The sequence below is a fragment of the Equus przewalskii genome, chromosome 16 (genome assembly GCF_037783145.1).
Source record: "Equus przewalskii isolate Varuska chromosome 16, EquPr2, whole genome shotgun sequence".
Taxonomy (NCBI): Eukaryota; Metazoa; Chordata; class Mammalia; order Perissodactyla; family Equidae; genus Equus; species Equus przewalskii.
The window spans coordinates 32,958,178-32,983,830 of record NC_091846.1 but is presented as its reverse complement, the minus strand read 5'-3'; positions in this window follow the sequence as shown (position 1 = coordinate 32,983,830).

Sequence of the window (25,653 nt, the reverse complement as noted above, 5' to 3'; positions counted from 1 at the left end):
TAGAGAACAACACTTTTTTAAAGGTCAAAGGGATGAAGAGTAGTCAAGAAATAAGACTGAGGAAAAATAATCACAGTTTTATGGAGAACCAAAGGTGTGATGTCACAGAAGCCAGGAAAATAGAGTTTGTTAGTACGAAGTTGGGAATAGTAATGCCACACTCAGAAGACAGGCCAAAACATAAAACTAGACATGCCTTGATTGTTTTGGAAAATGAGATAATTCTTGGTGACCTTAGTAAAAGCAATTATAATAACATAAAGATATTAACTGGAGACTCAATTGCTGCAAATTCATGAGTGAATAAAAGGTAAGAATGCATAGAAATGGAAGGAGAGATAGCAGATGCTAAAGAAAGGGTAATGACAACATAAGAAGGCTGTTTATTATAATTAAAGGGACAGAAGTTTATTGGCTAAAGCTGACAAATCATTAGAGAGAAGAGATGGCTGAAAGGGCGACATCCAGGGGAAGAGAGGAATGGATGGCTGAGAAGGCAAAAAATACAGATATATAAAATAAATATAAATATAAAATTTCTTCTGAAAAAATACAGATATATAAAATAAATATAAATATAAAATTTCTTCTGAAACTGGACAGAAGTTAAGATCCCTATCTAGGTAGTGAGAGGGGTGTCAGGCAGTTTTAGGAGATCAAGTAAAATAAACTCTAGTTCTTCAATTAAGCAGGCCTCAAGACTGGGGGACAGGATGAGAAAAAGTGGAAAACTTTATGCCACTAGATTCTTTTCTATTTGAAAAAGTTTGCAGAAATAGTCAAGGTTCAAAATCATATTTTTATAGTGACATAATTTGAATATTTATGTTATTTTCTAGCAGTACTGAATGTTGTGTTTACAAGTAGTAAAAGTAGAATATACAAGGCTTGCATATTCTGAGGTGAGTATGGTGGGAGGACAGGGTATAAGAGAATTAAGAGTTTGGTTTCAAATAGTTTTAATCTATAGGTCCAGGCCAGAGGATAGGAACTGATAAATTCAAGGATATTGAAATATGAAAATATTGGGGATATCTAGGAAGCCAGGATATAATAGTATTTAAGAATATTACTTGATATCTATTTTTGCTCCCATTCTATGTCTGCTACTTACAATACAGCATTTGGTTTATTTTCATAAACCTGTCTCATCATCTGCAAAAGGGGTAGAATAAGAGATTGTACTTGATAGAGATGATTAAGTGCTTGCGAAGTGCTCAGTATAATATTTTGCAGAAAGTAGATGCTCAAAAAACATTTGTTACTACTACAATCTCCTTTTGCAAATTCTGCCAGATTGCTTTCTTCCTTTGAGTTCTGTGGCCCTTCTGTGGCTCACTAGCTCTCAGCTGGACTACAGCTATTCTCGCGAGTTTTCCTCTCTTCTTAGTCACTCCCTACCAAATTTTACATGTCTGAGGCTATTTTAATCTTCCGAAGAAGGCGTATATTTATGAAAGTCTTCTGCCTCAGATGTTTCACTTTGTTCTATTGATCAAAGAATATCCAAATGCCTTAGCTTAAGTGCTATTACAATCATGCAATTAGCGTCACGAGGTATTTAAAAGGTAAATCTGGCCTGTAAAAAAGTAAATGCCTCCAATAACTCAATAGTTGCTTTATTTGTCCTCACTTATATAATTTTTTTTAATTTTAGTAAAAACATTTAACATGCAATCTACCCCTTTAACATTTTTTGACTGCACAATACAGTATTAACTAGAGGTACGATGCTGTAGAGCAGATCTCAAGAATTTCTTCATCTTGAATAACTGAAACTTTATACCCATTGAAAAGCAACTCTCCATTTCCCTGTCTCCCCAGCAACCACTATCCTAATCTCTGCTTCTGTGAGTTTGGCTATTTGAGATAAGTGGAATCATATAGTATTTGTCCTTCTATGACTGCCTTATTTCACTTAGCATACTGTCCTTTGGGTTCATACATATTGTATACGGCAGGATTTCTTTCCTTTTTAAGGCTGAATAATATCACACTGTATGTTTATGTCACATTTTCTTTATCCATTCATCCATTGAGGGACGTTTAGGTTGTTTTCACATCTTAGCTGTAGTGAATAACATAACAGTGAATATGACATGGCAGGTGTCTCTTTGAGATTCTGATTTCTATACTTTTGGCTAAAACCCAGAGGTGCAATTTCTAGATTATATGGTGGTTCTATTTTTAATTTTTTGAGGCAGCACCCATACTGTTTTCCATACTGGCTGTACCATTTTACACTCTCACCAGTAGTGCACAAGAGTTCCAATTTCTCCACATTCTGGCCAACACTTGTTTTCTTTTGTTTATTAAATGGTAATCATCCTAACAGATGTGAAGTAATATCTTATTGTGGTTTTTATTTGCATGTCTCTGATGATTAGTGATGTTGAGCATCTTTTCATGTACCTGTTGACCATTCCTATGTCTTCTTTTGAGAAACTTCTATTAAATTCCTTTGCCCATTTTGTAATTGGGTTATTTGTTTTTGTATTGAGTTGAAGGAATTCCTTATATATTTTGGAAATTTATTTCTTATAAGATATAAAAGTTCAAATATTTTCTTGCATTTTGTAGGTTGCCTTTCCATTCTTGTGTCTTTTGCTGTGAAGAAGCGTTTTAGTTTGATGTTGTCCCATTTGTTTACGTTCACTTTTGTTGGATGTGCTATCTGTGTTATATCCAAGAATTCATTGCCAAGGCTGATGTCATAGAGCTTTTATACTAGGTTTTCTTGCAGCAGTTTCACAGTTTCAGGTCTTATGTTTAAGTCTTGAATTCATGTTGAGTTGCTTTTTTGGATGGTGTAAGATAAAGGTCCAATTTTATTATTTTGCATGTGGGTAATCAGTTTCTCTTATTCTTTTTGTTGAAGAGACTATCCTTTCCCCATTGTATGTTCTTCGCACCTTTGCTAAAGATCAATTGACTATATATGCAAGCATTTATTTCTGGGCTCGCTAATCTGTTGCATGGTCTATGTGTCTGTCTTTATGGCAGTAGCATATTGGCTTAATTACTTTAGTTTTGTAAAATATTTTAAAATCAGGCACTATAATGCATTTAACTTTGTTTTTCTTTCTCAAGATTGCTTTGGCTATTTGGAGTCTTTTGTGGTTTCATATGAATTGCAGAACCTTTTTCTTATTTGTACAAAATGCTATTGAGATTTTGATAGGAATTTCATTGAATCATAGATGGCTTTAGGTAGCATGGGCACTTTAACAATTTTTTGTGTGGAGTCTTTCGGTTTTTCTATATAACGAAAATGAGTTTACTTCTTCCTTTCCAATTTGGATGCCTTTTATTACTCTTTCTTGACTAATTGTTCAGGGTAGGACTTCCAGTACTATGTTGAAGACAAGTGGTAAGAGTGGGCATCCTTACTTTTTCCCTGATCTTTGAGAAAAATATTTCAGTTGTTTATTGATGAGAATTTGTTAGCTATGGGCTTTTTGTTTATGGTCTTTATTATGTTGAGATAATTTTCTTCCATTATTAGTTTTTTGAGAGTTTTTATCATTAGAGGGTGTTAAATTTGATTTACTTTTGTATGTTGAATCACTCTTGCATCGCAGGGATAAATATCACTGGTCATGTTTATGATGCTTTTATTGTGCTATTGGATTTAGTTTGTTAGTATTTTGTTGAAGATTTTTGCATCTATGCTCATCCTGGATATCGGACTGTAGTTTTCTTTTCATTGTAGTGTCTGAGATTGGTAATGTTGGCCTCAAAAAAAAAGGAGTTTGGAAGCGTTTCCTCTTCTTCAATTTGGAAGAATTTGAGAAGGATTTGTGTGAATTATTCTTTAAATGTTTGATAGAATTCACCAACAAAGGAATTTTGTCTTGGGATTGTCTTTGTAGGAGGTTTGTGACTACTGATTCAGTCATCTTACTAATTTGTTCAGCTTTTCTATTTCTTCATGATTCAGTTTTGGTAGGTATCATGTTTCTAGGAATTTATTCCTATCTACTAGGTGATGCTATTTGTTTGAATATAATTGTTCATAGTAGCCTCTTATGATCCTCTTTACTTATGTGGCATTAGTTGTAATGTCTCCTCTTTCATGTTTGCTTTTATTTATTTGAGTCTTCTCTCCTTTTTTTTCAGTTAGTTTAGCTAAAGGTTTGCCTATTTTGTTAATCTGTTTAAAAAAACTGTTAGTTTTGCTGATTTTTTCTGTTTTTATCCTTATTTTGTTTATCTGCTCTATTCTTTATTATTTTCATCCTTTTGCTAACTTTTGGCTTAGTTTGTTCTTATTTTTCTAGTTCCCTGATGTGTAAAGTTGTTTTATTTTAGATTTTTCTTCTTTTTTAATGTAGGCATTTATTACTATAAACTTCTCTGTTAGTCTTGCTTTTGCCACATCTCATAGGTTTTGATATGTTGTGTTTTTGTTTTCACTTGGCTAAAGGTATTTTCTAATTTCTCTTTTAATTTCTTCTTTGACCCATTTGTTGTTCACAAGTGTTGTTTAATTTCCATGTAATTGTGAATGTTCCTACTTTCCTTCTGCTATTAACTTCTAGATTCTTTCTGTCTTCATTAATATTTACATTGCATTTTTTTATATTATGATAGTAAAGTTTATACTATTTTGGGGATTAATTGGATACACATATAAAAGCTATTGCTTCCTCTATCCAGAGATAGCAACCAGTATCAATGTGAGTGTGTGAATTTTTGTAAAAATTAAATTTTATTTTAAATAAAAATACAATGAAAATATAATATAGAATTATGTTCTTTTTGAAACATGTGGAATGAATAAGAAATGCATTAGGAAAATTAAAATTATTTAATATATCCATCAAGGCAGTGTTGTACGGTGGAAAAGGATGAAGGTTTGTATTAAGAAATCCTTGGATTTATTCTGGCTTTGTCCCTAACTAGATGTACAAGCCTGATCAAGTAATTTAGCCTCTAACTCTATCTTTCAGCTTCCTCTGAATGAGAGGAATAAAGAGTGTGAACTAGTAGATATTTATGACACTTACTACAATCTCTATGACTTTGGCAATGTAAGCTTTAGTGTACTAATCACTCTGCCTTGAAGATTTGTATCTATTTCACACAGATTTGAGCTAATGAAATGCCTCACTTGAAACTTTAGTAGATTCTTTCATATAAGTGCACTATCACTTATCAAAACTTCATTAAACTAGATAGGCCATTCAAGTGGCTACTGACATTACCAGTGAGATGAACTGGCTTGAAGGGGATCAGAAGCACAGTAATATAAAAAGTGTAGGATGCTGAAAACTGTTATCCATCCATTTTGCATTACTAGACCTTGACTAGATAGCCCCGTACCATTAATTATGGACAGGATCTCTGTCATCTCCACAGAATAGAAAGCCTTTTCAACGGCACAATGCACAACGTTGCTAAATATGCCACAACAGGATAGTTAAAAATAATACAATCATGTATAATCTTTTCATTTGAAAAGAAATAAGGCAAAACGTTTGAAGGTTTCTGCCACTTTGATGTACTCTGTGTGTGTTCTTTAATCTATTCTCACTTTCTTTCATGCAGTACTCAAAGATATAAAATAGTATTTCTTTGGTTAAACAGCCTTTCAAATATTTGTTACACATTCATACTTCCTTTGCTTGATTTTATTGTATGAATTAATTTTGCTTCTTTTTGATACTTTTATCTTTATCTCTTCCTTTATTCAAAATTGACTTTATTCATTTAAAATGTTAACTGGATTTTCCTTGGTAGTTCCCTTTATATCAACGCTTATCTACACGATACCAGACATTTCATCTGACACATGTCTTTTAAACTACTAGCATATCTACTCTATTAACACATACTGGGCCTTTGATGACCACAGCTTAAACTTTTGGTTTTAGGGAAAAGAAGGGTGATAAAATAGTCTGATTTTAGTTTATGTTGTACTAATCAAAAGTAGAGATTCTAAAGAAATGATTTAGCTTTCAGAGTTAGTATAAAAACCACTTAATAACAGCAATAAGGCCTCTCAGATTAGAATAACATTTACATTTTCTAAATTGCCTAAAGCTATTTTTCCCTTCTGTCCTACTCTGAAATATCTGTATATTTTGTAATTGGATAGAACTTTGTTTTCACAATTACCATTTTATTCCATAGGAGTTACAGAATAAGTTCAAAATAGAAATGGGTAAGGTAGGAGTCAGAAGGGATAACTGAAAACTGGTAAAATTATTTTACAAAATATTGCGTGGCATGTCGTAATGCACATCGCAATTATTAAAATGAAAAAATATTGATGCTAGCTACTATAAGGCAAATAACTAGGTACGCAAAAGAGGAAGACTTAAACATAAGACCTCATACCATAAAACTCCTAGAAGAAAATGTAGGCGGTAAACAACTTGACACCAGTCTTGGCAATGATTTTTTGGATTTGAAACCAAAAGCAAAGGCAACAAAAGTAAAAATTAACAAGTGAGAGTACATCAAACTAAAAAGCTTTAGCACAGCAAGGAAACCATCAACAAAATTAAAAGGCAACCTATGGAATGAGAGAAAATATTTGCAAACCATATATCTGATAGGGAATCAATATACAAAATACATAAAGAACCCATACAATCCAATGGGAAAAATATTCTAATTAAAGAACGGGCAGAGGAACTGAATACACATTTTTCTCAAAGAATATATTCACGTGTCAACAGAGATGTGAAAATATGCTCAACATCAGTAATCATCAGGAACATGCAAATCAAAACCACAATGAGATATTATCTCATGCTGGTAGATTGATTATCTTCAAAAAGACAAAAGATAAGTATTGTTGAGGATGTGGAGAAAAGGAAACCCTTATGCACTGTTTGTGGTAATGTAAATTGCTGGAGCCACTATGGAAAACAGTATGGAGGTATTTCAAAAAACTAAAAATAGAGCTACCATATGGTCCAGAAATCTCATTTCTGTGTATATATCCAAAAGAAATGAAAACACGATACTGAAGAGAAATCTGCACTCTCATGTTCATTGTGCCATTATTCACACAGCCAAGATATGTAAACAATCTACGTCTCCACCATACATGAATGGATAAAGAAGATACATACACACACATACACACAATAGAATAATATTCAGCCATAAGAAAGAAGGAAATCTTGCCATTTGTGACAACGTGGATGGACCTTGAGGGCATTATACTAAGTAAAATAAGCCAGACAGAGAAAGAAAAATACCACATGGCACCTCTTATATGTGGAATCTAAAAGACAAAAAGCCGAACTCATAGAAACAGAGTAGAAAAGTTGTTGCCAGGGGCTGGGGGATGGGGAAAATAAGGAGAGGTTGGTAAAAGGGTACAAACCTTCAGTTATAAGATGAATAAGGTCTAAGGATCCAGTGTAAATTACAGTGACTATAGTTGATAACACTGTATTAGCTTATTGAAATTTGCTAAGACAGTAGAACGTTCTCACCAAAAACTTCAATGTTCTGGGCTAGTCCTGGTGGCCTAGTGATTAAGTTCAGAGTGCTCCATTTTGGTGGCCCAGGTTCAGTTCCCAGGTGCAGACATACACCACTTGTCAGTGGCCATGCTGTGGTGGTGGCTCACATACAAAAAGAGGAAGTTTGGCAACAGATGTTAGCTCAGGGTGAATCTTCCTCAGCAAAACAAAACAAAACAAAACACAACTTAAGTGTTCTCACCAAAAAAACAAAGGACAAATATGTGAGATGATGAATACGTTAATTAACTAGATGGAGGTGAATTTTTCCACAATGTTTACATATATCAGATCACTGTGATGTATACTTTAAATATCTTACAATTTTATTCTCAATTATACCTAAATAAAGTTGAAATTAAAAAAGTATTATTAGTTTGTACTATTGGAACTTTTAGGAATCCCAGTATATGAGTATTGAGATAAAATGTTAATAACTCTTAAAAAGTTCTAATGAGTTAAATTTCTAAATAGAAGCCAATGAGCACATTCTTTGTGACAAATTACTCATAATATGATATAACCCGATTTGTAAGAGTGTTAATTTGTATTATGTAGCATGAGAGATGACTCAGCAAAAAATATTGATTTAAAACTTTCTTGCTTGCATAAATTTCCCAAGTGCTGGAATCCTGATACTGTTTGCTTTTGCTGCTCTCTCTGAATAACCCTCCAGGCTTATTCCTTTTGGAATGCACTACAATATAGTAATTGAGGCTATTTTTCTAGAATGGATGATTTTCCCCAGAAAAGAACGACATTTTTCTTACTCTAGCTTTGATACAAATGTTCAAATACCCCCTGGTTCAGAAACTCCCAGAACTTCTTCTCTAACACTTGATTTTCTTCCTATATGGAAATTGAAAACAGATGTTACATGTTGATATTGGATTCCAAATTAAAAAAAAAAAAGTAAAGCAGAAAATCAAGATAGCAATCAATCAGGTGGAAATGATGAGGTATGTTTTGTTGGGCTTAGGAAGAGGTGGTTTCCCAGAGAAGAGTATTACTACTGTAAGGATGGAGATTGAAGTATGAAATTCATCCAAACACGTCTATTCATTCATATGTTTACTCCATAAACATGTTATTCGGTGTTTATTGTGTTCTATATGCTAGGTCCAGGCCCAGGAATACTAAAGACTTTCAAATGCGATCTTTCCCTTAGGCAACTTTAAGCCTTGTAGGAATCATACACATATACAACAAACACAGTGAAGTACAGTGTATGAGGGTTAGAATGGAAGTCTACAGGATATGGATGGATACAGGGGTACTAATTGTTTAGGTAGGAAAAGACACTACCTGTTAGCTTCTACTCCTTTATCCGGCTCATCTATTATCACATGCCTTACTGCAGCCTCAAATCTGGTAAGAAACACAAATTAAAGAATGGGAATTATGCAGAGGTTGAAGTTGATGATGAAAGAGTTAGAAATGTAAAATTGACTTAACCTAAGATCAGTAGACACACTTAATCTACAGAGGTTCATTTCTAAGCTCCCCTACCTGAATGAAATAGGAGAGGGAGGCATTTACTCTGCTACAAACAGGGGAACAACTGATGTAAATAAGGCATACGGATTTGTATTTTTAAAAATGGCAGAACCTTAACAAAATACTAGCAAACTGAATTCAGCAGACACTAAAAGGATCACACATCATGATCAAGTAGGATTTATCCCTAAGCTGTAAGGTTAGATCAACATATAAATCGATAAATGTGATACACCACATTAACAGAATGAAGAGTAAAAATTGTGTGATCATCTCAAGAGATGCAGAAAAACCATTAGACAAAATTCAATGCCTTTTCATGATTAAAAAAAAAACTCTCAACAAATTAGATATAGAATGAGTGTATCTCGACATAATAAAGGTCATACATGACAAGCCCACAGCTAACATCATACTTAATGAAAAAAAGCTGAAAGCTTTTCTTCTAAGATCAGGAACAAGACAAGGATGCTACTCTTGCCACTTCTATTCAATATAGTACTGGGAGTCATACATTGCTGGGGAAATTTGGCAAGAAAAAGAAATAAAAGCCATGTAACTCAGAAAGAATGAAATAAAATTGTCTCTTTTTGCAGACAACATGATCTTCTATAAAGAAAATCTTAAAGATCCCACTAAAAAAGTGAATTCAGTAAAATTGCAAAATATAGAATGAATGTACAAAAATCAGTTGCATTTCCATACAGTAACACAAACTGTGCAAAAAAAACTAAGGAAAAAAATCACTTTTATAATAGCATTAAAAAAATAAAATGAGAATAAATCTAACAAAGGAGGAAAAGGGTCTACACTCTGAAAACTATAAAACATTCATGAAATTAAATGACACAAATAAATGGAAAGATATTCTGTGTTCCAGGATTTGAAGCATAAATGTTGTTATAATATCCCTACTACTCAAAATGACCTACAGATTTAAGGAAACTTAATCAAAATTCCAATGTCATTTTTCAAAGAAATAGAAAAAACAAATCTTAAAATTTGTATGGAACCACAGAGGACCCTGAATAGCCAAAGCAATTTTGCAAAGAACAAAACTGGAGGCACCACATTACCAGGTTTCAAAATATACTCCAAAGCTATAATACTCAAAACAGCATAGTCCTGGCATAAAAACAGACACATAGACCAATAGAACAAATAGGGAAACTAGAAATACATTTACATATTTACAGTCAACAGATCTTCAACAAAGGAGCCAAAGACACACAATGAGGAAATAAGAGTCTTTTCAATAAATGTCATTGGAAAACTGAAGATCGAGGTGTAGAACAAAACGGGACACTTCTCTCATACCTCATAGAAAAAACAATTCAAAATGGTTAAAGAATTAAATATAAGACCTGAAACTGTAAAACTACTACAAGAAAAAGTACCGAAAAAAATTCTTGACATTGTGTGGACAATGAATTTTTTGGATATGACTCCAAAAGCATAGGCTACAAAAGCAAAAACAGACAAATGAGATTGCATCAAACTAAAAAACTTCTGTACAGTGGAGGATACAATCGACAGAGTGAAGAGACAACCAATGGAATGGAAAAATATATTTACCAACCATGCATGTGAGAAGGGGTTAACGTCCAAAATATACAAGGAATTCAAACAACTCAATAGCAAGAAAACAAATGACCAGATTAAAATAATGAGCAGAGGATCTAGAAAGACATTTCTCTAAAGAAGACATGCAAATGGCCAATAGGTATGTGAAAAGATGCTTAGCATCACTAATTATCAGGGAAATACAAATCAAAAGCATAATGAGCTATCACTTGAAGCCTGTTAAAATGGCTATTATAAAAAAGACAAGAGATAATAAGTGCGGATAAGAAGGTAGAGAAAAGAAAACCCTTGTGAGTTGTTGGTGGGAATGTAAACTGGAACAACCAGTGTGGAAAACAGTATGGAGTTTCCTCAAAAAGTTAAAAAATAGAACTGCCATCTGATCTAGAAATTCCACTTCTGGCTATGTATCCACAGGAAATCAAATCAACATCTTGAAGAGAGATTTGCACTCCCATGTTCATTGTAGCATTATTCACAATAGCCAAGATATGGACACAACCTAAATGCCCATCAATGGACAAATGAATAAAGAAAATGTGATATATATGGACAGAATAGAATATTATTCCCCCTTAAGGAAGAAGGAAATGTTGTCATTCGTAACAACAGAGATGAACCTGAAAGACTTTATACTAAGTGAAATACGCCAGATACAGAAAGACTAATACTGTGTGATCTTACTTATACATGGAATCTAAAAAGTATAACTCATAGAAGCAGAGAGTAGAATGGTGGTTGTCAGGGAATAGGAAGTGGAGGAGATGGTCAAAGGGTACCAAGTTTCAGTTATCCAGGATTAATAAAATCTGGGGATCTAATGTACAGAATGGTGACTATAGTTAATACTACTCTATTATATACCTGAAATTCACTAAGAGAGTAGATCTTAAGGGTTCTCACCACACACACGCAAAAGGTAACTATATGAGGTGATGAATGCATCAATTTGCTTGATTGTGGTAATCATTTCACAATGTGTATGTATATCAAAACATTACATTGTACTCCATATATATATATATATATAATTTTTATTTGTCATTTATAACTCAATAAAGCTAAGAAAAAAATTTTAAAGAAAAAAGGAAGTAAAATAACAAAACTGGGAAGGACATTGAGAAACAATTTTATTTAAGCCTCTGACTGATAGGTCTTTAGAACAATTGAATTTTACTCTCTGTTACCTCATTTATACCTCTGAATTCTTCTGAAGTTAAAAAAAATACATGCAGTTATTTCTATTTCCTATATGTTTTTTATTGGATTCAGTTGGTATCTTACTTTGATTTTATGATTCATATCTCTGTAGCCTTCTAAAACAAAACTTTGGAACATTGCCGTGACTTCCTCCATATGATTGTGTTCTCCTCAAAACTCTTCTTTTTTATGCCATCTGTAGTAGGAACACTTACTCCTCCGAAGTTGAAAAAACCTCCCATCCTCCTGACTCACAGCAAGTACAGGTAAATTTAATGATTGCAATACTCTATATGCAACAGAACTTTTTATTGTCTCCTAAAATAAGCTGATTTAATGACATCTTATTTTGCATATGAATCAATGTGACATTTTGTTTTAAAATATGTTAATCTAAGCATAATATTTAGTTCATGTATCTGGCTTCATCTTTCTTAAAGGTAAAATGGCTATTATTTTATTCTCTTATTCTATTTCAAGTTGGAATATATAAATGTTGCCTCATTAGAATCTTTGCACATTATCTATGAGATACAGTCAGCGTTAAAGGCCAGAGTCTGGTACTATAAAGAAGAAATATAAAAAAATCAGGAGTAAAATCCACAAATGTCAAATAAGAGAAGTTAGAATGTTTGTACATAAAATAAAGTCCCTTTCTCACTCTTACAGCAACTACTTTGTGCCCTAAAGTATGGGCTATGACTATTCATGTATTAAAAGTTATAACGATATCAGTGGTTACAAATACGTTTAATTCTATTTTCAAAAATGTAATTTCATTATATGATCTTCCATAGCAACGGAGAACACAGTAAGATTCTCTATGACTTTTCTGTCCTTCATGAATCCTTTACTTCAATTGGGCAAAGAAAATCAAGAGAAGTTTTTTCTGTAGAATTTTCAAATATACAAAATTTTCTGAATTAAAAATTTTGTACATCCCTTTACTTTAAAAAAATACATTTTGGAAACATTTTTCAATTACATAATTCACTCAGGATTGGATTAAAAGGGGCCATAAATTAGCACAAGTTTCTTTCCGGGCCTTTCTCTTGGATGGTACCTAAATTATTGGAGGATTATTTTTATAAAGGATTTTGTCAGACACCTTTAGAGGCTCTGTAACCTCCCCTTATAAAACATTCCAGTGGCTTAGCACGCTCACAGTCAGGAAGTACTTACTTTTTTTCAGTTTAAATCTATTCCCGCTTATCCTATATTCTGTGAATAGAGAGAAAAACTATTCACTGTCACTGTACAAGACCTTTTTCATATAACCTCAAACTAATGATGAATCTTTCTAAGATTTCTCTTTCTTACGTTTGAATGAACTCACTATCATTTACCTATCCTCTATTAAATTCCACTTCTGGTTAAAGAATTAAATATAAGACCTGAAACTTTTCAGTAAAGCTTAATCATTTTTATTTTCCTGTAGGCTTACTCCAATTTCTCTAGATCTCATATTAGCTCTCTTTCAGGTATTTAGCTATAAGACATACCACTTGAGGGTATTTTGCCAACAGATACATGTCTCTACCTTATAGACTGAATTATTTTTGAGATGGCAAGAGTAACTGAGAGGAGAAAATTCTATAAGTTACTATAATCTACTCATGTCAATTAAGATTGGAGTATCAGAGGAGAACCATATTTCTTGAAACCACTTTGTATGACAGAAAGCAGAAATGGCGTATAATAGGCTAACGCTCCTCCAATGAAACCATTTCAGTAGCAGGCTGAACTGTCACGCTCCACAGGTAGCTAGTGCTTCAATCCAAAGGATAGTCTTTGAGTGTTTGCAATGAAAAGTTGTTTTTACAGCTATTATCACAGAAATTAATGATGCATCATTTTGTAAAAAGACACATACACATGTATTATTCAATGAATATATTGTTCATAACTAGGAGATTATAACTTTGGACCTCAAAACCCTGATAGTTTAATAAAGGAGATAAAGTTTATCAAAAACAGTATTATAAATATGCATCACACAGGAACTATATAAATGCCATTGTCATTCTCAAGCGAGATAATGACATTCAGAATAGATCAATGAAAATATGTGAAAATTTTAAGCTATTAAACATAATTAAATTCTTACCTCCCAGAGGTCAAATAGGAATACAGGATACAGAAGAGCGTTATAGAAAAAGTTAATAATGTAGAAACAGAATGGCTAGAATCTTCTGAAGTATCTGTGGATCTCTGTTCCGTGGTCATTATAGCAGGGGCAGGAACATCACAGAGATATAGAGACCATCTGCTTTCAACTGATTTCATCAGTAAGAGCAGCAAGACGGCAAGATTGTTATGGTAGCAGACTAGGGGGCCTGCTGGTTAAATTCTAGATTTCCTCTCTGTTAGATGTTTTTCAGAAGGACATTAGACCACTAAATTTTTCATTTTCATGATTGTTGAGATAAAAGTCTCAGTGTACTCATTTTAGGTGTTAAATATTAAAAGATTAAATGACTGATTTTATGCCATTGCTCCACATGCCTCCCTGAGTTTTCTTTCTCTTCAACAGATTATTAAAAACTGCCTTCCTAATACAAACCCAAAGTTTTCTTTTCAAACATTCTTCAAAGCAAAGGAGGCCTTTTTACCCATAAGAGGTATATACTACATTGCACCTCTTGATATAGCTTAGAGTACATTTCTAAAACATTGATTCAAAAATTGAATTAATATAACCACAGATTCTTCAGAAGTTCAAAATATTTTTATTACTAATTTCAAGATTCATATCAGTGATACCAAAGAAATTTAAAGAATTTTGAAACTTAGCAAAATGTAAAAGTATAATAAATAAAATTTGTTCACTAGAGAACACTGAGGTTGCTAAAAATGAGTGAACTAAAATTTTTACTCTGTATAACCACAATAATACAATGGAGTTAACTTGTGAAGATATACATATTGATAGGTTGGAAAGAATTTTCAAATAATTAAAAATCATGTACACTGAAATTATATAATATTTACTCTGATATTTATAATAATCCTAACAATTAGATAGAAAATGTATTTTATCCCCATTTAACAGGTAATAAAATTCCAACGGCAATTTATGTAGAAATAGAGCAAGCAACCATAAAATTTATATAAAAACAGAGAAGACTCCAGATAGCCAAAGAGATCTTGAGAAAGAAGATCAGTGCTGGAGCATCAGGCTTCCTGATTTCAAGATATACTACAAATCTACAGTAATGAAAATGGTATAGTATTGATGTAAAAACAGACACATAGATCAATGGAACAGAATAGAGAGCCCAGAAATAAATCCACACATATACGGTCAACTAATTTACTACAAAAGAGCCAACAATATGTAATGGGGAAAGGACAGTCTCTTCAATAAATGGTTCTGGGAAACTAGAAAGCCATATGCAAAAGAATGAAACTGGACCACTGTCTTATACTATACTCCCAAATCAACTCAAAATGGACTAAGGACTTGAAATGTAAGATTTGAAACCATAAAATGCCCAGAAGAAAACAGAAGCAGTTAGCTCACATTGGTCTTGGCAGTGATTTTTTTGGATTTGACACCAAAGCAAAGCAACAAAAGAAAAATAAACAAGTGGGACTACATCAAACTAAAAAGCTCTGCACAGTGAAGGAAATCATCTAAAAAATGAGAAAGAAACCTATAGAATGGGAGAAAATATTTGCAAAAACATGTATCTGATAAGGAATTAATATCTAAAATATATAAACAAGTCATACAATTCAATAGCAAAAAAGAAAATCCAATGAAAAAATGGTCAGGGGTGCAGCAATTAAGCTCGCATGTTCTGCTTCAGCAGCCTGGGGTTCGCTGGTTCAGATCCCGGGTGCGGACCTAGGCAGCCCTTGGCAAGCCATGCTGTGGCAAGCATCCCACATATAAAGTAGAGGAAGATGGACATGGATATTACCTCAGGACCAGTCTTCCTCAGCAAAAAGAGGAGGATTGCTGGTAGATGTTAGATTAGTGCTAATCTGCCCCAAAAAAAGAAAAGGAAAAAAATGGTCAGAGGATTTGAGTAGACATTTGTCCAAAGAAGACATACAGATGGCCAACAGGTACAAGAAAAGATGCTCAACATCACTAATCATCAGAGAAACGTAAATCAAAACCACGATAAAATATCACTTCACACCTGATATAATGGCTATTATCAAAAAGACAAGGGATAACAATTGCTTGCAAGGATGTGGAATAAAAGGAACCTTTGGGCATTGTTGGTAGCAATATGAATTGGTGCAGCCACTATGGAAAACAGTATGAAGTTCCCCTAAAATTAAAAATAAAACTACCGTATTATCCAGCAATTCCACTTCTGGGTACTTATTCAAAGGAAATGAAAACTCTATCTCAAAAAGATACCTTTACCCTTATGGTCATTGCAGCGTTATTTGCAATAGCCAAGAAATGGAAATGATCTAAGTGCCCATGAATGGATGACTGGATAAAGAAAATGTGATATGTATGTATATGGAAATATCATTCAGCCATAAAAAGAAGGAAAACCTGCCATTTGTGACAACATGGATTGACCTTGAGGGCATTATGCTAAGTGAAATAAGTCAGAGAAAGACAGGTACTGCAATGATCTCGTTTATAGGTGGAATCTAAAAAAACCCAAACTCATACATACAGAGAACAGATTGGTGGGGGGCTAGGGAGTGGGCAAAGTAGGTGAAGGGGTTCAAAAGGTACAAACTCGCAGTTATAAAATAAATAAGCCCCAGGAATGGAATATACAGCATGGTGACTATAGTTAATAATATTGTATTGCATATTTCAAAGTTGCTAAGAGAGTAAATCTTAAAAATACTCATCACAAGGAAAAATATTGTAACTCTGCATGGTCACAGATGTTAACTAAACTTATTGTGGTGATCATTTCACAATATTTACATATGGTGGATTATTATGTTGTACACCTGAAACTAATATATTGTTGTTTGTCAATTATATCTCAATTTAAAAAAATGAGGAAATTGAACTTCAGAGATTAGATGACTTCATGTTTTGAAATGGAAAAATTATGGTAAAGACTGAAAGCTCCTAAGTTCTGATTTTCACTCTACTCTGTTGCAGTATTCGTATTTAAAGCTGGAATTCAGCATGCAATTGTCACAGTGCATCCGTCTGTTCAAAAAGTTTGGGGGTTGCATTAGTTGTCTATTACTGTAGTATCTTAAAAGAGCAGACATTTACTACAGTTTTTGTGGATTTGGAGCCAGGTTCAGCTGGAGCAGATTCTCTGTATGATATCACAGGACTATAATCAATGTGTCAACTGGGTTGTATTCTCACCTGAAGGCTTGACTAGGAAGCATCCACTTTGAAGTTCACTCAGTTTTGTTGCCAGAATTCATTACTTTGTGGCTGTAGGGCTGAGAGTATAAACTTCTTGATGACTGTCAGCTGGAGGATGCCGTCATTTCCTAGAGACCACTGTCATCTTCTTCCCATGCGAACTTCCCAACATGGCCACTTAGTTCTTCTTCAAAGGCTGATAAGAAGAGTGTCTTAAGCGAGTCTGTTAGTAAGACAGAGACTTACATAATATAACATAATCATGGCATGACATACCATCACCTTTGCCATATTCTAATGGTGAAAAGCAAGTCACAGGTATTGCCCACCTTCAAATGAAGGAGATTACCCAAAGATCGTAACAGGGGTACTGTAGGTTTTCTCCCCTGCAGAGATACTCCTTCTGGCAGTATAAATTGATTGTGATTATTGGTATATTTTATTGATGTTATTAGAAATTATTATTTGGGGGCCAAAAGAAATATTAAACTTAGTTAAAACCTAGTTTCCAATCTCATCATAATACATGAATCAAGAAATATTCTTTTTTAAATAATTATTCATTCAAGCCATGTAATCCTAGGTATATGAGGGTATTTGACTATGTACTGGCATCCTTCCTTTCCGGACTGTCTGGAAGAGTAGAAAAATGTTGAACACATTGTCTTAAATAACCCCAAAGCCCTAATCACCTGTATTTTCTTTAATAGTTTGCTTCATTTCATCATAATGCACATAGCTTAATATTTCTTTTTCTTCTCTTTTTCCTACAAATCCTAGTAGCACTTTTCTTTTTCTGTTATAGTTACAATAGAACAATGACTTTTGCTTTCAATTTACTTTTTTGACAGACAATGGGATTATTTGGTCTTTTAGGATGTGTTTCTATATCATTTTTAATTTTGTATGAAGGCATTTGAGAAAACACAGGAAAAAGAAGTATCCTGAAGGTATCAGATACTACCTGTAATCTCTTTAGAATTATAAGAAGAAAATGCTGAAAATTGCAGGAAAAACATACATTGTGAAATATTCTTGCTGCTGCATGAACAAATACATTTTGTGTTAGGGAATTGAGAGTATTAAATGGTTTAAAATATAATTTGATTATTTTAATTAAGGTTATAGAACAACTTGAATTTAAAACTCAATTTTATGAATGTTTTATCAAACAATAAATATGCTAAAATAGATAATGTATTTTTATAGCCGTTGATATTAAAAAGAATCAACGAGGGTGCACTTATTCGGCTAGAATATTCGGTATTCAAAAACAATTCCAACTAAGGCAAAATCAAAGTATGTTCTATCTGATGTAAAACATTGGCATGCAGACTAATGTGAAAATGGACTAGGCTATAACCTCTTCATGGGTATTTTAATGAAGTAGAAATGAGAATGTTCTAACACATTTTTATACAACTCTACACCACGTAATTCAAAATGTGAGAGAACGTATTTGGCAAACAGTCTCACAACATGTTAAAATGACTTGGGGGAATTTGAGTATAGCGGAGGAAATTACTATACTTTAACCTAGAAAGTCTCTCCACTGGTTTTAATCTATTTTTCCATCAATAAAGGAGACCAGTAGCCAAAATCCTATGAAATTTATATTTTTAATATCACATTTTTTCCTATGCTTTCCATTAATCTCATTTTCCCAGCAGCAGGAAGACTCAGCAAAGATGGAAGTTCTCTGCTCAGCCCTCAGAGTGCATGAGGAATTGCCTGGAATCAGAGGAATCAACAGCTATCAAACAGATCGAAATTCTCCTTTGGAAAACCTAGTTCAAAGTTCCCTTTCTAATAATACCGAGCAATATTAACCAGTCCCCTCATGTATTTCAATAACAACTGTTCCTTTCTTACTTCTGAAATAGTGCTCATCTTATCATATGAGTTATAGAGCTGCAATTATGGCCTAACCATTTCTTCTGTCTTACGTTCATCAGGCTCTAACTTGCACCTCATCTCCCATCAACTTCTAAATGTTTGCTCCTCTTATATTATGCAATGTGTTTCTAAGTGTCTGTGCTCTTGACCCTTCTATTTCCTCTGCTTTCTCTGATCTTTGTTTGACTTGCAGCATCTATTCATCTTTTAGAGCTCAGCACAAGACTGGTTCCCCGTGGACGTCTTTCCCTGATCAAAGGGCGGAATTAGGTGATTCTTCTTTTTGCTATTTTTAAAACTTACTCACTGTACTTTATAAAACTTACATATTTGTTTTCCCACTAAACTTTACTGTTATAAAGGGCATCAATTACATCTATTATACTAATTTATAATATATATATTTTATATATATACTACATATATGTTTTATATATATAATTTTATATACTAAAATTTTGCTAATTACATCTCATATTTCAAACCCCTTATGAAGAAGAAAAATAGAAGGCAAATAAGATACGTTACAGCAAAGAGATAGTTTACTAAACTTCCATGACATCATTTTCCTTGTGAATAATTGGAAATAAAAATAATACCCCTGCCAAATAGCTGCCCAGTATATTCTATACGATACTCTATGCAAAATGTAAAATCAGTTACTAACATATAAAATGCTCAATATGTCTCAGTTTCTTTTCCTTTTATACATCATAAACAGGCAGTATTTGTTTGCTTATTTTGTCTAAATTTTCCATAAAGTGTATTGATCATAAAGATTCACTTACCTGTACTAGTTCCTAATACAGTGTTTAAAACAGACTCAAGAGGGGCCAGCTGGGTGGTGCAGTGGTTAAGTGCGCACGTTCTGCTCTGGTGGCCTGGGGTTTGCTGGTTCGGATCCCAGGTGCGGACATGGCGCCGCTTGGCATGCCATGCTGTGGTAGGCATCCCACATATAAAGTAGAGGAAGATGGGAATGGATGTTAACTCAGGGCCAGTCTTCCTCAGCAAAAAGAGGAGGATGGGCAGCAGTTAGCTCAGGGCTGAACTTCCTCAAAAAAAAAAAAATAGACTCAAGAAACGTGAACTAAATGAATGACCAAATGGACAAAACCCTTGAGATATATTGTATACAGCAGACGTAGTCTAAACTAACCCAAATAAGGACCTTTCATGCCTTACCATTTACAATACTATTTTCCCCAGAAAAATATCTAGCAACTTAGAAATTGAGGAGGTCCCACTATGAATTTCTTATCCATAGTCTTTAAAATTATGATTTTAAAAGATGTGTTTTGAGACATGAGACAAGATCATGGACAGGCTCCATTTAATGAATTTAAAACACTCTTTGAGATAATATTTCATTTCTCATCTCACTTGACTTCTGATACGTCTCTGATCCCACATATATGATAGCTATACCTAAATAGTTTTCCTTTTTTCTTCGTCTTTCGGAACCTCTATGTTTCTCTGCCTGTCTTTCTTTCTTGTTGATGTTGGAAACTTCTTATCCTTCAAGATTTGGATAATAATATTGTCTATCTTTTTATTTTATATTCCATCTATGCCCTCCAAATAATTCTAGTACACAACATTGTATTTCCAATTTTTATTTACTGATTTGTGTCTAAAACTGAGTTCTAAATCCCTCTAAAGTGAGAGCTCATATTATTTCCTGCTTATCTTTGTTTGATGTTTGTAATGTGTTCCCCGAACAAGTTGTCTAGCAACAGTGTGGGTTGAATGAATAAATAAACGTATAGATAGCAAATAAGTAGAAATCTTCTATTCCTTTACTTTTGATCATATGTGACTTTACGATGCCTCAGAAAATGGCTAAATGTCTTCAACTTAAGTAATGATACAGATACTATTGCCTAATTTGAAAAATGATGTGAAAAGTAATATCATTTATGAGATACTTCAAGTTCTCAATGAATATTCATTCATTCAATATTTTTTTACTTCTTTCTGATTATGCTTTAGATACTATTCTTGCTGCTGCTATATTGGAGGAAAAAATTAATTAAGCTGTTTCCTCAACAAATCTTACCATCTAAACCAGAAGAAGGACAATACACAAACAAAAGTGTATGTGTGCTTGTGTGTGTAAAAAATTTAAAAATAAAATTAAGCAGAAAGTATTTCAGATGATGATAAGTGCAATGAAGAAGATTAAGGCAGCGCAAAGGAAATCATGAATTCTAGGAGTGAAAGTGAACATAAGCTTGGAAATTTTAGATAGAGGATATCAGTGAAGACCTCACTGGAGTTCATTGGAGTGCAAATCTGAAGGAAGTGATTGAGTGAAACTTATGGAAATCTTAGTTCATAGCATTATAGGCACAGGAACAGAAAATACAAAGACCCTGTGCCAGGAGCATGTTTCATGTGTTTGAATAACAGTAAGCAGATTATGTGGCTAGAATAGAGTGAACTAGAGGTAAAGTAGTAGGAGATGCAGCGGAGATATACGACTAGTCCAAGAGTAGTGGGAGTCTAGGCACAGAAGGAGATGAAGTGTAGGATCTAGTACACCCTAAGAAACACTTTGGCTTTTACTTTGAGTGAGATAGGAAAACTATGGAAGGTGAAGATAGAAGAGAGATGATCTAATCTCAGTTTTTAAAGGATTCTTCTGATTGCTTGTTGAGAATAGACTGTAGAGAGTTAGGATCAGAAACCTAGAAACTGTTTAGCTATAGCTTTCATTAATCCACAGCACAACAGTAGTGGCTTAGACTGAGGTTGTACAAGTAGATATGGTGAGAAGTGACCAGATTCTGGGAATATTTTGAAGATAAAACCAGCAAGAATTATAAATGGGATGAAGTTGTATAATGAAATAGAAAGTAATTAAGACTGACTCTAAAGCCTGTAGGATTGATTCAGCAGTACTGAAATCCAATGTTTTGAAAATATGTTTGATTTAATAACTATGGGGTTTAAGTAAATATAGAGAGTGTAACATAAAAGTGACATTAATAGAAATATTTAATTTTAAATTTCTTGAGGTGTTAAAAGTCAAATTTATACAAAGGTCCTTTAGCATGAGGTTTATCATATTATTTCCTGTGTACATCTACAGTTGAAAGATGAGGCTCGGAATGGAACATGAAGCCTGGTTTCTTTTTACGAAATTCTATTCAACCCAAATCACGCCTAACTCTTCTGTATTTTTCAAGCTTTAGCTTGTTCTCACTTAATCAATACCATCACAAACAGAGTAAAAACACCTTGTTATGTTCTCCTAAAGCATCTGGTACTTCTCCTGTTGTGCCTCTCACCACCTTGTGCAGTTTCTGTTTGCCTATCTTCTTCCTAGACAGGAAAATACAGAAGTACAGGCATTCTATCATTTTGACCACTAAATCCTTAGTATCTAGCACGTTATTAAGCACAAAGAAGATACTCAAAATTATTTGTGAAGACGTTTATGTGATTAATTCCACAAATATTTGTTGTATCACTACTATAATGAAGGCATGACACTAAATGCTGATAATTCTAGTTGGAAAAGACTCCATCTTTCCTTCCAATCTAACCAGGGAGACAGATACACAAGTAAAGCCATATGAAAAACAAATAACTTTATATTTTTAGATATAAATCTATACTCTGAAATTACATTTTTCAGATGTATGTTGAGCATGCCTGCTTGGGTCATTTTTTTTCAATATATCAACTTTCCTAATTAGCCATATGACAATAGCAAAAATATCATGTCACCCCTACCCATATCTCCCATATAGATGCAATACTGAAACCAGAGACTTGAAATGACTTGAAAACACACAGAGGGAGGAGATAGAAGCACAATTCTGCTTTCCTACAATATATTTACATAAAGAGAATTTTAGCACATTTTATCATCTATTCATCTTTGATCATCCATTAATCCATCTTATTTTTGATGCATTTCAAACCAAATTACAGACACTAATGTTTTCCTACCTTCCTTCTTGATGGTTCAACATGCATATCTTTGGCCAGAATTCAATATTTGTTTACATATTTCTTTTTAATTATTATTCTACAATCAGAGCTAAACAAATCTTTTGTGTATCTTTGCTAACTTTTGACAAAGGATAATATACATAAATGCATGAATATTTGCATATCAAAAATGCTGACTTCTGTTACTATATAGAATATTAACATAAATACAGAAAGTTCCCTCATGCTCCTTCTCAGTTTCTACCCTCAGTCCTCTGAGGTAACCACTGGTGAGAATCTTTTTTCTACCATGAATTAGTTTTGACTGTTCATTTTTGTTGCAAAGTAGTGTTTTATCATATGAATATACCACAGTTTGCTTATTCATTCTCATAATAAGGATACCTGAGTTTTTCTTATGTTGGCTATTAGATGAACAAAGATGCTATAAACACCAATAAGGAAATCTTTTTTTGGACATACGCTTTCATTTATTTGGGTAAATACTTGGGTAGTTGGGTAGACGTATGTTTAATTTTTTAAGAAAATTTCGAGAACTTTTCAAACTGGCTGCATTCATATTAATTTTGATTATTATATAATGTTTCTGTTTCCAGATCTCCAGCAACTACATTCAGGTTACTGAATACTGTAGACTGAATGTTTGTGTGCCTCTAAAATTCACATATTGAAATTCCACCCTTCAATGTGATGGTGAGGAGGTGGAGCCTTTGGTAGGTGATTAGGTCATGAGGATGGAGCCCTCATCAATGGGATTAGTGTCCTTACAAAATGGACCATGGAGAGCTCCCTCCTGCCTTCCACCATGTGAGGACACAGTGAGAAGATAGCCGTCTATGAACCAAGAAGTAAGCCTCACCAGACACCAAATCTGTTGGCACCTTGATCTCAGATTCCTCAGTCTCCTGAACTGTGAGAAATAAATTTCTGTCATTTATAAGCCACTCAGTCTATGGTAGTTTGTTATAGCAGCCAAATGGACTAAGACACTGAAAAACAAACTATAGTAGTGCTACTCAATCCAATTCTGCAATTACATTCTTGAAGAGTATCTCCAAAATCTTGTCCATTTCCTTTCTCCAGTAATGTTGACTGTTTAGTTCTTGTATTTCTTCTGTTAATGTTTTTCTTTAGTAGCTCTCTGCTTCATCTTTCCTAACCTCTGAACTTACTATCATGATTTAAATGTAACTTTCCAGAAGATATTTTTCCGCCTAGAGGAGAATGAAAAATATTAAGAAAAGAGACATTCAAAATCTTCAGGAATCCCAAGTTTAATACAGATTGCCTATGTTTCCAAAACTTTCACAGTTTAACAAAATTTTTGCAGGTTGTTGAGGCCTACAATTGGAATTTGAATTGTAAGAAAGACTTATGTTACCAAAACACTCTAGGGTAAAATAGTGGAATTATGGAAAACGAATAGGGAGACCAGTGGAAAAGTCTAAATATACTTAAAATTTAATATATGATAAATTTAGCATCTCAGATACCTGGGGCAAAAAAGATTTATTTCCAATAAAAAAGTGCAAGGGCAATTGGTTAGCAGCTTTGAAAAAAATGGAAGATCTAATCCTTAAATCACACCCAAAAATAAACTCCACCTGGATCAAACAAAGACATCATACAGGTAATAGATAAAATAGATAAAATTCTCTTTAATCTGAGAGTAGAGAAATTTTTTCTAAATAAGATTCAAAATTCAGATGCAATAAAAGAAATTGGTAAACTGGACTACATAAAAAAAATACTGCTGCATTGTAAAAACAAAAACAGCATTATAAATCAAACGTGACTAGCAAACTGGAAGAAAATGTTTGCAATATCTAATGCAGATAAAAGGCTCAAAGAAATAAAAAATAGGGGCAATATAAAAAAATGAAAAAGTATTGATAAATGTATTGAATATCCAGTTTGCAAAACATATATATAGTCCTTAAATATCTGAAAAGCCGTTCAGCTTAAATAATACTATGACAACTGAAAATTAAAATTATAATCAATATATTTGTCTATCACATTGGCAAAAGAAATTTAAACATAAAAATTGCTCTGTTGGCTGGCTGTGGGGAACCATTCACTCTCACGTGTTAATGATAGGAATGCATTTGGCACGGTCCGTACAAACCGGAATTCAGAAATATCTAATAAATTGTACTTTGACCTTAGACTCATGATCTCACTTCTAGGAATTTACTCTGAATATATACCCCCGATACCCAAAAATACCTATGGACAGTGTCATTCTTTGCAGCATAGTTTTAGTTGCAAAGTACTGGGAAAAGTCTAACTTCTCATAAATAGGAGAATTGGCTTAATAGACTACAGTATCTCTACCCAGTGGAGTACTAGGCATTAGTATAAAAATATATTGGAAAAAGATATCTGTGAAGAGAAATAAAGCGATTTCCATGATATGTTGTCCAGTGAGTAAATCAAACTGCAAAAGAATTTCTATGGTATGTACCCTTTTGTGTAAGACATATGGAAAAATTAGAGAAAAAATACATACATTTGCTCATTTGAACAAGAATACAGGAAAGGTAAACTAGATGTTAGTGAGATTGATAACTTACGAGGCATTGGTGATAATAGAGTGAAAGAGATATGAGAGTCAGCAGATATATGATTTGCAAATATTTTTGTCTTTTCACTTTCTTCACAACGGCCTTTGAAGCACAAACATTTTAAATTGTGATGATGTCCAATTTA